Source organism: Ixodes scapularis, unplaced genomic scaffold (assembly GCF_016920785.2).
Source record: "Ixodes scapularis isolate PalLabHiFi unplaced genomic scaffold, ASM1692078v2 PGA_scaffold0__279_contigs__length_252992795, whole genome shotgun sequence".
Classification (NCBI taxonomy): domain Eukaryota; kingdom Metazoa; phylum Arthropoda; class Arachnida; order Ixodida; family Ixodidae; genus Ixodes; species Ixodes scapularis.
The window spans coordinates 124,498,498-124,510,973 of record NW_024609835.1 but is presented as its reverse complement, the minus strand read 5'-3'; positions in this window follow the sequence as shown (position 1 = coordinate 124,510,973).

Genomic DNA, 12,476 nt, shown 5'->3' with positions numbered 1-12,476 from the left:
CAATGTATCACGTGAAGCAGTCGGCATCATGTTCTACAAAGGGTGGTACAAGCCTAAGGAGAAGAACGTTGAGAAACCCCTGCGTCACGTATTTTAGGAGGTACCTCCAGAAAAGCTTTTATTTGGTATATTCACTAATGGGTTGCGAAGAACAGGGCTTGCCTTTCAGACGCCCGTCTTTCAGCACTCACCTGTTGCCCCTTCTATCGTGCTTTGGCTACGCCTAGTGCCACTAAATAAGCTACGCTTCAGAGTAACGACACTTGGCCATATTGTGTCTTAAAATCATGGTTGCCAGTTATCTGAAGCTTTATCTGAAATCACAGGAAACACTTTTCCGCCCTCCTGAAATGTTTAAACAGTTCGCGACAGAGCAAAGCCATATTATATGAGCTTCCTAACGCCGAATCTAATGCTGAGGAAGTCGCAATTTTGAATCATAACGATCGGCAGTTGCGTCTGCTCTGCATACGAGCCAAAATGGCGGCGCCCACAACAATGTCGGGGAACGGAGTGCCGATACTCTAAGCGCAGCTCATTTAGTGGCTCTAGCTACGCCTTTAAGCTCAGCTCACGAGACGCTGGAGTGTCATCGAAGGTGAAAAACTCGTGCAGGAGGCGGCCGGGACAGCTGGAGTACCTCCCTTATGTTATTCTTAACGAAAATATTCCTCGGAAAAGAGGAACAGGGGGGACAAAGGACAAACACAAATCTGCGAACACAGCTTGGTGACTGGTGCACGACTAAAAAAATCCGCTGATCCTGGTATCAAATCAGGGGCCTCTCCATTTCCAGTGGAGCGCTCTACCAACTGAGCTAACCTGGAGTTAAACGTCAGCAGAGCAATTGGGTTTTATCAGCTGCCACCAGTCTAACTCCAACAAGGGTAAGTTTGCTGCATTTTAAGGTTATGATGAAAATGCAATTAATGCCACGGTGCAAGTGAGCTTGATAAGAATAACGAAAATAATCCCCGGAGAAGGGGAACCACGGGGACAAAGAACAAGCACAAATCTCCAAACACAGCTAGGTGACTGATGCCCAATAGAAAAAATCCGCCTGGTCCTGGTATCGAACCAGGTACCTGTCCATTTTCAGTTATTCTTTTCCAGCTTGTTTGCACCTTTGTATAAATTACATTATCATTATAACCTTAAAATGCAAGCTGTTCACACTTGTTGGCGAGACTGGTGGCAGCTGTTAAAACCCTTTTTCTCAACTGAAGCTTGACTCCTGATTGCCTAATTTGGTAAAGCGCTCCACTGGAAATAGAGAGGTCCCTGGTTCGATACCAGGACCGGGCGGAGTTTGATGCACGGGCTTTCATTGGATGGCGCGCGTCATAGTTTCAAGGAACGAGGCTCCCATAGGCTGGCGCGCGTCATAGTTTCAAGGAACTCCACCCCATGGCACTGCGGGCCCGCTCCGGTTAGCTCCGGTTAGAGTACCTCCATACACACGCGCGCTTTTGCTTGAGGAGTGACATCTCAGCCACTTCTCCGCCCAATCTTTTTATGCATTTTCAAGCGCGCGCAATCTATTGCCACTCAGCTCGAGCGCGTAGCTTTGGCTAATGCATAGACGCCATTTTACCGCCCCAGTCACGTACCGAGTGCGCGAGAGCGTCATGCGCTGGCACATTCAGGGCAACAATGGATGTCTTCAGCCTCAGACAGACAGACATGTAGGCACCCTAGCTCCGGTTAGAGTTCCTGTGAAGGCTCCCTACCCGCTCATTCACACTGGAAGCGGATCCGTGTTCGCAAAGTGGTTCCCGAACGCGGTTCTATAAATATCCAGTACGATTGCACGCGCACTCGATTACATCAAGTGCGCGTGCATTTGTACTGGATCTTCATACAAATCGCGTTCGCAACCGCTTTGCGAACGCAGATCCGCTTCCAGTGTGAATGAGCGGCTACTTTGGCGGCATCTGGACCCGACCTTGAAGTTGGCACCACCGTCCCCGGCATCCGTGACATCATCCGTGAAATCATCCAGGAGGAGCTAAAGAAGCTGCTGTCCGCTGCCGCACGCCCGGCCTCGCTCTCCATCGCCGAGGTCATGCGGGAAGAAGTCCAGAAAGCCATCCAATCAGAAGATCCCATCAGCGTGGCAGCCCATGAGGAAATGACGCTAACCTACACCGCAATGGTCCGACGAGCGCCACCAGCCCCCCGTCCGTACATGGCACCTCCCCGACGTGAACCTTCATCGTAGCAGTATTCCCGATGCCAGGAAGATCGGGCGCACGTCCGCCCAGAACAAGCTGTGCCAAGGAAGACCGACGTGTGGAGGACGGCCGATCGACGCCCGTTGTGCTACCACTGCGGGGAAGCCGACCATATCTACCGCCGTTGCCCCTACCGGCAAATAGGGCTGCGAAGCTTCCACCCGAGCGACCCACGCCCACGCTACGATGAGCGACCACATGCGATTGAAGAGTATCTTCGACGACCTCAGTCTCCTCCGCCTGCACCTCGCCGCGGGTCCCGGTCACCGTCGCCAGGACGTCCAGCCTCGCCGATGCACCGACCTCGTCGTGAGAGCCTGTCGCCCATTTCTCGTCGGTAAAACTAAGTGCGGCAACGCCTGGAGGTGACGTTGCCGAAGATGACCGAAGCAAAGAGCCTCCAAGAACGACGGAGCGCTCCCACTCTCCCAACGCTACGCATAATAACGACGCCCCTGCATCGGTGTCCAACAATCTAAACGTTATTATCGACGGCCACGACGCATCGGCACTTGTGGACACCGGAGCTAACTACTCAGTCTTGAGTTGGAGGCTCCCTCGCCGCCTTCGAAAAGTGACGACGCCGTGGGAGGGGCCGCAGGTACGAACTGCTGGAGGACACCTCATTACGCCTGTCGGTAGGTGCACTTCTCGAGTTGAAATCCACGGTGAGACGTACCCTGTCAAGTTCGTCGTTCTGCAAGAATGTGCGAGGGACGTTATCCTCGGAATAGACTTTCTCTGCGAGTATGGCGCCGTCATCGACTTGGGAACAAACCGGCTGACGCTACGAAAACCTGCTCCACCACCGGAGGAACACAAAGCGACGTCATCCGCGGTCCGAGTCCTTGCAGACCACGTAAACTTACCACGGCGGTCGAGTTTCTTGGTATTCGTCGGGATCGATGGAGCTTCCTGCGGCGAAGTTCTTGAGGGAAGCCTACAATTGCTCCTGGGAAGAGGGATAGGCGTCGCAAGAGGAGTAGCTGAACTTCAGGATGGGCGGACTGTGGTCCTCGTACGAACGTCCGAAATGAAACGCAACACCTCACGAAAGGTGCAGCCCCGGGCCACATCGAGGAACTCCAGAACTCCGCCCAAATCGCCGCGATTACTAAAGAGTTCCTTCCTCCCGAGCAAGAGATTACGTCGCCAGCGCAGGTCGACATCGACCCTAAGCTTCCGGGTCCAAAACAACGGCAACTGATTAAACTCCTCACCGAATACCGCGACTGCTTTGCGACGTCTTTGAAGGTGCGCCAAACCGCCGTTGGCGAAGCACCGCATTGTTACCGAGGACGACGCGCGCCCAGTGCATCAATCACCGTACAGACTCTTTGCTAAAAAAGGGAGGTGATACAGGAGCAAGTTGTAAAGATGCTGAACGACATTGTCCAACCTTCATGCAGTCCATGGGCCTCTCCAGTCGTGCTGGTTAAGAAGAAGGACGGAACGCTTAGGTTCTGCGTGGACTACCGACAGCGGAACGTGGTGACGAAGAAAGACGTCTACCCACTCCACCGCATCGACGACACTCCGGACCGGCTGCGCCACTCTCGATATTTCTCATCGATGGACATGAAGAGCGGCTACTGGCAGATCGAAGTCGACGAACGGGACCGAGAAAAGACAGCCTTCGTCACGCCGCATGGACTGTACGAGTTTCAGGTGATGCCCTTCGGACTATGCACGGCGCCAGCAACTTTCCAGCGTGTCATGGACACCGTACTGGCAGAACTGAAGTGGCTGAGCTGTCTCGTCTACCTTGACGACGTCGTAGTATTTTCAACTGACTTCGACGAGCACTTGCGACGACTCCGCGCTGTTCTCCAAGCCATACAGACCGCCGGGCTCACCCTCAAGCCGTCAAAGTGCCGGTTCGCCTATGACAAACTGAAGTTCCTAGGCCACGTGGTTAGTAACGAAGGCGTCCGCCCAGACCCCGAGAAGACTCGCGCCGTCGCGGCATTTCCAGCGCCGACAGACAAGAAGGCGTGCGAAGATTCCTTGGACTTTGTGCCTACTATCGTCGCTTTGTTCGGGATTTCGCCAGGATTTCCGCACCGCTCACAAACCTCACAAAGGACGCCGAGAAGTTCGAATGGGCCGAGGAGTAGCAGCGAGCAGTCGACGAGCTGAAGTGAAGACTCCAGACTCCTCCTGTCCTTGAACACTTTGATCAGGATGCGGAAACCGAGATTCACACCGGCGCTAGTAATGCAGGACTTGGAGCGGTACTAGTTCAACTGCAAGAAGGCACCGAGGGAGTCATCGCCTACGCAAGTCGGACGCTGTCCAAATCAGAGAGAAATTACTCCACGATTGAAAAAGAATGCCTTGCGGTCGTCCGGGCAATCGCGATGTTCCGCTCGTACCTGTACCGGGCGATCGCCCGTTCCGCGTAATCACAGACCATCACTCGCTCTGCTGGCTTGCGAACCTCAAGGACCCTTCAGGACGCCTCGCTCGACGAAGTCCCCGACTACAACAGTTCAACATGACTGTAGTGTACAAGTCAGGCCGCAAGCACAGCGACGCCGACTGCCTGTCCAGGGCCCCTGTCAAAACACCTTGCGGCAGCAGCGCCGACAATGACCACGAGTGCTTCCTGGGAGCAGTGACCACCGACGACCTGGCACGACGTAAACGAGGCGATCCTGAGCTGCGCGCATTAATTGAGCACCTGGAAGGGAGTACAGTGCCCCGGGTTTTCTCACGAGTCCTGTCGACCTTCGCCATTCGACAAGGTGTGCTCTACAAAGAGAACTTCGGGGACAACAACTCGCCGTGGCTGCTGGTAATCTCGACCGACCCTCGAGAGGAGATCTTTCAAGCCTGTCACGACGACCCGACGTCCGGACACCTTGGTTAAAGTCGTCCGCTGGCCCGTATTCGCAAAAAGTATTACTAGCTCAAGCTCCCTAAAACCGTTCACTTCTACACACGGTCATGCCACGAGTGCCAGCTACGCAAGAAACCGCCGACGAAGCCGGCAGTCCTCCTGCAGCCAATTCTCCCACAAACTGCACCGTTTCAGCAGATCGGAATAGATCTACTTGGTTCTTTTCCGCTGTCGACCATGGGAAACTGTTGGATAATCGTCGCCACAGATTATCTCACGTGGTACGCAAAAACCAAAGCCCTTCTCTCAGGGACTACTGTTGATGTCCATCGTCCTCCGTTACGGTGCTCCCGAAGTTTTGATTACAGATCCCGGATCATCGTTCCTGGCAGAGCTGACCCAACAAATCCTCGGCTCAGTCCCACCAGCCATCGTCGTACCACTGCGTATACGCAGTGGTACGACGATGGTACGCATACGAATACGCATACGACGTATACGCAGTGGTACGACGACAGACCAACGGGCTGACGGAGCGACTCAACAAAATAATCGTCGACATGATCTCTATGTACGTCAACGTAGAGCACAAGACGTGGGAACATCAGCGAACATAAAAAACCCCCAAAACACAAAAAATAGTTATACATTAAGATTATATGCATGTATAACTATATTTTTGTGTTTTTTTAGGTTTTTATGTTCGCTGGCGATGGTACATATTGCTTGGTTGATGATGAAATAAACTTAGTTGGAAGTAAGCGCCAGTCCTGACGTGTGCCTTCTTTGTAGTCCTTGTCAAGTTTGCGCTATTTTAATCATGTCTAGTAAGAACCAACTAGCCCAAACAAAAGTCGTGTTACCTTCTCTTCAGCTTAATCCTGACACCGATGTCTTCATATATTCTCCCCCCTCACTTCTACTCCGCCATCGGCGGTTGCAACGATCAGTGGTGCGTCGTACTTCATGGTACTTCGAAAGAGGCAATAGTATACAATTGAACTAAGCGTTGTGCGAGAAATATATAAAGAATGTTTCACGTAAGAGTGACGAAAATCCTAAAATTAGTGTGTTCGAGGTAAAAAAAACCTCTTCCCAGGACCGCATTCCTCGTGGTGGCGGACGTCAGAAAATGTGCAGTACTTACTAAATGGTTCGCTAAATAATTAAAAATGACCAATTCATTTTTAATTAGTGAAAATGGACGTATGGTTCCAATTAGAAACTTGCTGAGCGTCATCGAAAACCACTAAATCAGTTTTCAGAAAGACTTTAGGTGCTTCAGAAGCGTAGTAGTGCGCTAAAGTTACCCCTCGCGGCGCAGGTACAAGGCTGGGACTCTCATATGAGACGGAAACTAATTGCGCGGGCGCCTTAAGGCCCGTTCACACTCTTGCGACCTCTTAAACCTAGGTTCCTTACAACTTCTTAAACCAGAAAACACACTGGTGCCATCTATAGGGAAGCAGTGTAAACTCGGCGGTCCGGCATATTTTTTTTTATTTCTCGCGCATTATCCTTTCTTTTTTGGCTCGAAAAACTTTTGTCAATGTTATAAACGAGCCTTTCTATGGGTATTACGCACATTTGACCTCGGAAATCCAGCAAAACCTTCGCTCTTGTGAAATTTCAGTTCCAGGGTCACCGCATAGATGGCACCACAATGCCAATTTGTTCCCTCATTTTAAAAACATTTAACAAGTTTTAAGAGAACTCGTCTCTCTCAGTCGTACTCGGTCGCACTCGGTCGCAAGACTGAACGGGCCTTTACCGTAACCGCTAGCCTTGTACTTGCTCAATGAGTGGTAACTTTAGTGCACTACTACGCTTCTCAAGCGCTCAAAGTCTTTCTCAAAATTACTGATTTAGTAGTTTTCTATGGCGCTCAACAAGTTTTTAATTGGAATAATATGTCTATTTTCACTAATTAAAACGTTAATTAGTCATCATCAATCAATTAGCGACCTAATTAGTAGGTATCGCGCATTTTTTGACGTCTGCCACCACGAGTAATGCTGTCCCGAGAAAATTATTATTTTTTTACCTGAAATACACTAATTGTAGGAAATTTAGAGCGCGGTTCTTAGGCGCTCGTGCCCGTGTTTTGCGGCGACGGCGTCGGCGTCGGCGTCGCCGTCGTCAATATGTCGTCTAAAAGACCGATGACGTCAATAATAAAATGAATCGAACAAAATGAAAAAAAAAAGACAAAAAGTGAAAGTTGGTTATGGCAGCGCATATGCATAGCTGTTAAAAAGCGTTGGTGCTTGTGCACAGGACCATGATGGAACGCAGTTTCTGGCTCGAAATCTTCTCCCGAATCTATGTCGGTGGCATTCGTCTGCTATTGTTGTATGTTCGCTGCGTTTCCACGCGCGCAAGCAGTGTTTTACAGATCGCTGGAGTCCTTTCGCGTCATGATCGACTGTGCCAGCCAAAGCGGTCGGGGACATAACGGAGCATCGGCTGGTTCTCGAGTTTTATACCCGGTATTTATTCCCACTTTAGAAAGGCTGGCGTTCCACAGCTCGACTAGCCGACGGACAAAGGGGTTCCGGCAGACGCCGCCGGCCGGCTCCGAATGGGGAAAAAAGGGAGTAAAGTCTGGTACAGACGCTTGCGGCCGACCGAGAGAAGAGAGAAGAGAGGAGGCTTGCGAAAGAAGAAATACTAACGTGTGTATCATATTCAGAGGCCAAACGGTCATCATTAGTGGGGGAGGGGAGCAGGGGGAGGGGGAGGGGAGGGGGGGTTAAGAGCTGGTGGAAAGAAAAATTGTGAAAGTGAAGACAGTAGTGTTTCGCCAAAGCCGACATCACGGGGCGGATGGAGCCGCCACCTCGAGGCTCGAGCAACCGAAGCGAGGCGGTTGAACCGATAAAGGGTGCGGAGCGGGAGCCTCTTGGTTGTAGACTCCAGAGTTGAGAAGAAGGCGGCGTAAACGGTATCTCGGAGTTGTCTAAGTATTGTCACCATGTGCACCAGCGCCAAGTTCCACCTTATACCGTTGCGACCGACTGAATAAGATGGAACTTGGCGCTAATGTACATCGTGAGTCACAATGTACACCAGCGCCAAGTTCCATCTTATTCTTTCGTCACAATACTTGGACAACTCGGATCCTGTTTGTGTCACCTGCTTCTCAACGAAACCTATCTTAAGCCTCTTGGGACTGCTTCCGAGAGGCAGCACTGCAGCAGTGATGGAGGTTAGCTGGTCGTAGTCAGTCGTAAGTGTGTGAATCAGCCTTAAAGGATCAATGAATGCAATTTTATTAATTGTTTTAATGGTGTTTTTAGGTTTTTTTTTTAAACCTAGCATGCTGCCCATTTTTTTGTAGACATTTGTGACGCGTATTACTGTGCCTACGAAAGAGCTAAATAAACCGAAACTGAACTATATTCATTCTCATTTCTGGGCCTCCGAAAACGGAGGTGACTTAGAGAGTGACGTCAAATGTAAATTGTCGGTATCGGTAGTATTTAGGAGATGAGACTCTGGTTACCGCGGTGGGTAATAGCACCGCGGTGGCGCGGTCGTTTCGTCGGATCTAGGGTGCCTCCATGTGCCGGCAGCTCCGCTGACAGGGTGGAGACAGCACTCTCCCCGGCGCCATATTGTGGCTATCCTCCGGCTTGGCGGCACTGAACGCTGTGTGTCCGCTGAGCGTTTTTGCGCAGAAAAATGAGCCGTGACTTGTTAAAATTGCGCACATTATGCCCCGAGTGTTGGCCCTGAAGGGTCACACTTTCATTGACATTCCTTCAGCAAAAGAGAGTTACAAGCATACAGCTCGTGCGTCCCGGATCTGATATGCAAAGCGATTGCCGTCTCATTCATCAATATTTTGTTTTGCGGCGGTGCCGGCATTTTCACCACGGGTCCTAAAGGCAACTCGCCTCATTCCTTGCACTCAAATTCATCCGAGTGCCTATTTTAATGGTATGCGGAATTTTAGATGCTTCATTGAACTGGTAATAGGGTGTATAGTATATTTGCAGGCACTATGTAAAACGTCAAATAAGCTTGCAAACAGCAATACCAGATTAAATCAAGTGTATAGACACAGCAGAGTCGAATCAGTGCCATAACAGTCGAAACGGTTTTAATTTATAAAATAACAGAAATCTGTAGATAGTGCACTCCAATGCTCACCTAGCACAAAGCGCTTTTTCACACGAAATATTTTAATCTCTACTGAAAATTTGCACCGGCAACAGTCTTGCTACCACAAGACTCACTTGTCGCTTCAGGAACGTTTATCCTCCGGACATAAAGGCGAAGCCGCATCGATGCAAAACGGTTCAACAGATTTTTGATGACATCCGGATTTTCACTGCATTGCACTTGTGGTGCAATGCAGTCCAAGAATCTCCAAGAATGTGACATTCTTGGAGATCATTTTTGCAGCTTCTTCATCGGAGCCTTCAGATGGCTGACATCTTCATTTTCAGAAAAAAAATATTGAAAGTACTTTCACACTGGAAAACGATGTTGAGTACCGGAATCGCTATTCCGGTCAAAGCTAAAGTTTTGGAATTATTCTAGTACCTCAATATAGCTACCGATGCGTTTATATTTAACCGGAATTGTTCGCGGATTCATATTTCGTGAATTGTAGGCGATTCGAAAAAACTGGGTACTAATGAAAATTAACTCCGATACAGTATTTGAGATATCTTTTTTACGACGTAGCAATAGTGTTTTCACACCTATAGAACCGCTCGCACTACGAGACAGGAGTCTTGAAAAATTAAATACATGTCACGAGAATTATTGAACACAGATTAAAGTAAAAGTCATTAGGCGCGTTCATAATTTTTGCAAGAGATATTTCTTGAACGCAAAAGGAGACAACGGACACACGAAAACACGTCAGAAAACGTCTGTCGTGCCTGGCGTGTTTGTGTCCGTCGTTGTCTCCTTTTTGCGTTAAAAAAAAAGACCGTAATTTATTTTTCTCCTGTACATGTTAGCTGCTAAGATTTTCTAGCTGTTTATGTCAGCTGCTAAAATAAATGGGAATGGAATCTGTTAATGCATACGACCGACCCTCATGCCCCACCTCGCATATTCTCGAGCCGTTCGTCACCTTCCAGTGGTCACGTCTCAATGGGCCTTTTCCGCAAATGTTGGGCGCCATCTATCGGCAAGGAGCAGAAACGTTTTTGATGGCCTGCCTTGCTTCCGGTTCTGCCCGCTCCAAGCTATGTTGGCTGTCTGAACGCGGTCGGTAAAGGCGCTCAGCGTTTGTTTTTCCCCTACACAACGCGCTTGACGAGTGCACTTTTTTCAATGAATGCGTTGACTATACGGGCGACTCAGTCCGTTTGTGCATTTTTTACGAATGAATGGACTACTGACTTCGCCGTGGCGCCCGTTGTGACTGAGGGCACAGTTGAAGCTCTCTTCGATCAATGATAAAGTACAAACGGTTACATTAAACTAGGATCTATGTAATAGGCAGTACCGGCAGTAAATTCAGAAATTATTCGACAAGGTTACAGTTAAGAAAAGCTTCTTTTTTTTTATTGCGAGCTATTTGTTTAATTTGCTCGAAAATTTTAATTGACAAGATGTATTCTCATACATCTGAAGGCTTACTCTAAAATCGTCTGAAAACTCGGCGCCTGCACGTATTAATGTAATTTTCATCAAAGGTGTGTTTTAGTGGTGGATTTCGCCTTGTGAAATTTCAACGCGTAGCTCCATTCCTATAAAAATAGAGAGCAACAAACTTGGCCGGGTCAGCGGCGGTCGGGTTCAGCGACTACTAAGGCGTCTGCGAGCGCCGCTGACCCTGGCGATTTTGTTGGTCTCGTTTTTAACTGGAAGGAAGCAACACTTTGAAATTTCACAAGGTCAAATTCATCACTAAAATACATGTTCAATAAATATCTAAGATGCCTAAGATGCGTAGGTGCAGCCACCGATTTCTGAGCGAGCCTCGTCATTGATGTCACCGCACTTAAGGCTACAGCTGTGTGTGACTGTAGGTCCTGAAGAAAAAAGACGCAAAATCAACCACACCTATTTCTTCTTTTTTTTTAGTCTTGCGCTCGTAAAAAATGTTGCAAACTTTTTTTTTTTTGACTCGATACATACATGAGGACATCACACCAAGGCGATTGTTTCCTCTTTCTTATTTAACCCCAAGACCAGCAGATGCGGTCGTGGTGGTGAGAGGGCTGCTTCCATTTCACTTTCTGGGTGTGCACGTGGCAACAAACTGTGCAGCATAGCCACTTTACCTCGGGTCCATATCAGAAGAGCGAATGACATTTTAGCGAACAGCGACATTTGAGCGAATGGACGTTTTATCGAATAACGGGGGCGCGCGTTAACCCATCCGTCGCGCTGCGCTTTACGCCGCTTCGAGGCGAGTCTGCGGCAGCTCATTACAAAAATATGAACCCACTTGGCCCACCCGAAAACTCCGCTTCGTGGCGTCCGACTATTCGCTAAAGTGTCGTTCGGTGAAACGTGGGCGTTCGCTAAAACGTCATTCGATCAAGTGAGTGCCTCCCCACTTTGCGTAGCAACGCGAGACCACCACATTAGGAAGCAAAAACGTGTGCCAGTAAAACGCACCAATCCAGAAACGCCAACTCCGAGGCGCTCGTTCTGCGTGGCATATAAGCAACACGACAGCATAGCTAACCAATCTACTGACTTGTGTTTATACACACATAAAAAATAAAAGAACGAAAACATTAACCTTCCTTGAAGTGGCAACTACAAACGCGGGAGTGCTCTGAAGGCTGCCTTTAAGCACCCTCCGCATTGTTTCGCTGGATCGCCGGAATCTAGAGCTGCCGCTTCGTCGGGTGCAGGCTAGTAGAAAACCTAAAGAAGCCTAAACCGCGACAACGCTTGCTGTCGTTGCTGCAGCCAACAACGAAACAGCATATGGGCCTGTTAGAGAACTACGAAACGCGCGACAACCGCTGCATCCAGCAGTCCCGAGCCGGACGCACCACGCCACCAAAAATGGAGGACTCCTGTCTGCTGCTGCCGCGCATGCGCCGTGAGAACCCCGGAAAAGGCCCATTGCGTTTCCAATATCTTTCTCCGCACCTTGTCACGGGGAAAAGGGAAAAGCCGATTTCCTTTTTTGAATGATCCCTTGCACAGTTGAACGCAGCACCGCGGCATGTCTTGCTGAACAGAACCCTCGGTCTTTTACTCCGAGTGCAACACACACGGCTGCTGCTGCTTCCGCTGATACGGGGGATAGCCACAATATGGCGGCGCCGCGGCGCGAGCCTGGTAAAAGGGTGTCTCCACCCTGTCAGCGGAAGCGGCCGGCAGATGGAGGCACCCTAGTCGGATCCGTCAACATGGACGACAATGCCGCTTTCGCGAGCTTCCGTTCAGTGACCTAACACCAACGGAACGGG